Genomic DNA, 4,142 nt, shown 5'->3' with positions numbered 1-4,142 from the left:
ACTCGAGGCCTGACATGGTTCTTCTTGACTTCGAGAAGCGAACCATGTTAGTTATCGAATTTTCGGCACCAGCTGACAAAAACATCATAGCCAAGGAGAATGGAATGAAAGAGAGGTATCGAGACCTTATAAGGGAGTTGCAACGATTGTACCCGGAATATTCTGTTAAACTGATCGTCCTTATCATCGACGCTCTTGGAGGTGCCAAGCTTTCACTTGCTAATAGCCTAAAAAGCATCCCTGCGTGTCAACAATATGCTAGCACACTTGCAGGAAAAATGCAGAATGCGGTTGTCCTTGGGTCACTCCGTGTTCTTAGGGTGCACGAGGCTTTTGCTGGATCGTCGTATTGATTTCTTTACAGACTGTAACCACCTATCTCACGGTTGTGAGACGTGGTTGTGACTGAAATTTTACCGCGATTTCGCTGGAAGCGGGTGCAATTTTTCAGATTAGCACCCGCTCCCGGCGAAATCCTGCGGTTGTCCTTATGACAAATTTTTAATTATATATGTGCGGGCTTAGTTACCCGCGATAAATATAGACGGCGCATCCGGCGAAAATTGTCAGTTCCCCTCTAGCCACCGCTCCCCGGCTATAGCACCCATCGACAACAACCACTTCGAGCGCTGTAAGCAACTCTCAGTAGGCCCCTCGAGGAGCACCAATGGTTACTTAGCTCGGACAGGAACCATTTGGATTGAAAGTAAATTGCCAATTAAAACATTTTTACATTTATAACTTTGCAAAGCATGGTTCCTTTAATAAATACCACAAATAAAAGTCGGTGAATAATTTATATTACGGTTTCATATATTTCCCACTATTTCTAAAACTATTACTTGTAATTTTCATTCTATATATTGTCTATATCTAGTTCTTTAAAATTATTTTTTATTTTTGTGGTCTGCAATTTGAATGGATTTTTTTAGACTTTTATAAAAATATAATTATAATTCCAAGTGATATGAAAATTGTTCTTTCGGTTTTTAGATGTTAAGACGGCAGTTTCAAGCCAGATTACGTTTCGCATTGGCAAACAAAATGAGACGAACAGAATTTCACTGTCAAATTCCTAAAAAATATAATGTTTCATAAAATATATTTTAAAATAAACTTTAAATTATTATAATTACTACAGCTTACTCGAAATATATATAATTCAAATTATTTTTTAAGTTTTTCAGAACTTTTAAATGTATTTATAATGATTCCCATTTTGTCGAAAAATTTATGTGAAATTCTGCAAAAAAATACCTAAAAATCTTCAAGATTTTTTTACAATCTTATCAATCTTTTAAAATGTTTGAAATATTTTCGACACTGTAAACTTCCCGAAATTATAAAATTCTGAAACCTGAAAATCCCGAATTTAAAAATCCTAGAATAATGAAATTCTGGACAGTTTACAATATTATCGAATTTGAAAATTCCCGAATAATAAAACTCCAGGCCGAATGCTGTCTTATGATAAAATATACAAACTAGAAAATTCCCGAATTGCAGAAATTGAGAAAACAGTTTTGTGGTCACTATTCGGAACTTTTATATTTCGACAATTTTATAATTTTGGAATTATTACAGTGATGTGGAAATTTTATTTTTCCGATAAAGCGACTGAAAATCCCGAAAAATAAAATTCCCGACACTGTAAAATTCGTAAATTGAAAGATAACCAAATAATAGAATTCCCGAAATTATAAAAGTCCCGAAATATAAAAGTCGACTTGGAGAATTCACGAAAAATAAAATAAATAAAATTCCGGACAATAAGATATTACCGAATTTGAAAAATCCCTAAAGAAAATAACTGAATTATAAAATATCCGAACTAGAAAATTCATGAATTTAAACAATTCAAAAAATTGTTTATTATATATTATTTATTTATTGAAAATACAATAATCGAATATATATTTCTGTATGAACAATTTTGTTTGAAAATGTGCATAGTATTTGAAAAAAATATTCAAAAGTTCTGAAAAATCGAATTTTTTTTTATAAAAAAAAATAATGAAAATAAATTTCGATATAAATCGTTGTTAAATTGTATCGTGCAAAGTTTATTTCAAAAATGTTCTTTTGTAGGTACGAAGAAAATTTAGGCCGAACATTTAATTATTTCAAAAAGCGCACGTGTTTTTTAATGTATTTTTTATTACAATTTTTATAAAATTATTATTCAGGTGCCGGAGATTTAATTTTTTGGGTTTTTTTTGTTCATCCCTTTCGGGATTTTTTCAGCGGTCACATATTATTATACCTCCTCTTAAAATTATGTAATTTTTCAAAATAAAAAGTCAAGATTTCAAAACATATTTAAATCATCAAAAATATCAATTATCTTTTAAATTATTTCAAATCTTTTTAAATTATTTTAAAAAATTTTCGGAACTTTTAAATGTCTTTTAGACTGATTTTTATTTTTCTTATCATTTTTTTAAGATCCTGTTCTTTAAGAATCAAAATGAAATATTTTTACCTTGGAAATACAGATAAAAGAATAAAACAATTATAATTGTAACATTTAAAGTTTAAATTTGGTCATTCTGAAATTGTGACAATTCTTTTTCAAATTGTTTACTATTGAACATTGTTTTTTTTAATTTCCAAACTAAATAGATTAAAAATGGAATATTTTATACTGAAAGAATACTTCAAAAAGATGTTGAAATTAAATAAAGGCGTTCATTTAAGAAGCCATTAATTCGAACGTTTACACTTGTGTCACTACTAAGGCTTTCGAATTAAATTAGTTCAAATTTTAACATTAAAATATGTAAATTATATCATTTTGAACAGATCTAGAATCATCTTGTAAAATCAATCACTGTTAAATTTTTAATACTCGAATTGCAGTGGCCATTTTCAAATTTATTTCCTTTTGCCGATTTGTTCCGTTCGCGAGTTTAGCTTTTGACGGCTGCATGATTTCAGGGTCTTTAGATTCTACTGCATTTGGTAAGATTTGATACCAATGTTCTCCTATTTTATACATGGAAGGTATAAATGGATTGCAATTTGTTTCAGTGCCTGTGTTTGTTAACATATGAGTTCGTGGAGTGAGAAATAAAGATTCATTTCCTTTTTTTACTGGTAGCTGTAGGTAGCATTCATTTATTTTTCTGTGTGATTCTGGTTCTATCATAAAATTAAATGCAAATTCATCAGGTGTTTGAGTAGCTAAAGTCAAAGCATTATTAAATACTTCTCTTTCTAGCATACAACGATGATATAAAAGGTTACAATAGAGTCGTTTTATTTCAGTTCTAATATGTTTTTCTACATAAACAAATTTTGAATTTACATAGGCAAATATATTCATATTTTGAATTTCAGGTTTATTGATATGAAGAAATGTGTTTCCAGGTTTTGTTTCAAATATAAATATTTCAGGGTGTTCTGTTATTGTTAAAAAATATTGACATATTCCGAAATGTCCTTTTTCCAATAAAATGAAGACTATGTCATCCGTAATCATAGAGAAGAAAACTTCGTTAGTACTATTATCTTTTATTTTCGTTGCTGGACCTTCATATAACAATTCATATTCGTTGAAATGGCATATGTCTTTTGGTAAAGGATCCCAAAAGCTATATCCTCCTTCATCATCAATGCAAGAATTTTATGATAATTTGCAAGTTACTCCTGATTCTAGACATATCTTGTCTGATTTTAGGTCAATAGTTGCTTGTTGAGTATAGAGTCTAATTTTAATTGTTCCTGTTACTTGAGTTCCGTAACATGTTCCGTCTGTGTAAGTTTCTCCTGCGAACGTTACTGGTCGATTAATTGTTTGATTTATTGGTATTTTTGAAATAATTAAATTATCATTTGCTTTATATACACCTGTTGCGTGTATTTTCTTGCATGTTTCGTATGAAATTTCTTTTATAAATTCTGCTTCACTATTACGTACTGCTGCTATGTGAGAGGATGTTCCACAATAAAATATTGATCGTTTAAATTCTATTTTACATTGTATTATTGTTGTTGTTGTTTTTGTTGTTGTTGTTACTGTGCCGCTAAATTGTATTAATTGAATATATGTTTGGGTTGTTTTTAGTTTAGGTTCAGTGGCCTCACAATCTCCTACCTCTAATAAAGATATAGTTGTAATGTTTGATCTGTTGGATCCACAG

This window comes from Belonocnema kinseyi, chromosome 3 (genome assembly GCF_010883055.1).
Source record: "Belonocnema kinseyi isolate 2016_QV_RU_SX_M_011 chromosome 3, B_treatae_v1, whole genome shotgun sequence".
In the NCBI taxonomy this organism is placed as follows: Eukaryota; Metazoa; Arthropoda; class Insecta; order Hymenoptera; family Cynipidae; genus Belonocnema; species Belonocnema kinseyi.
This window is presented reverse-complemented; position numbering follows the sequence as displayed.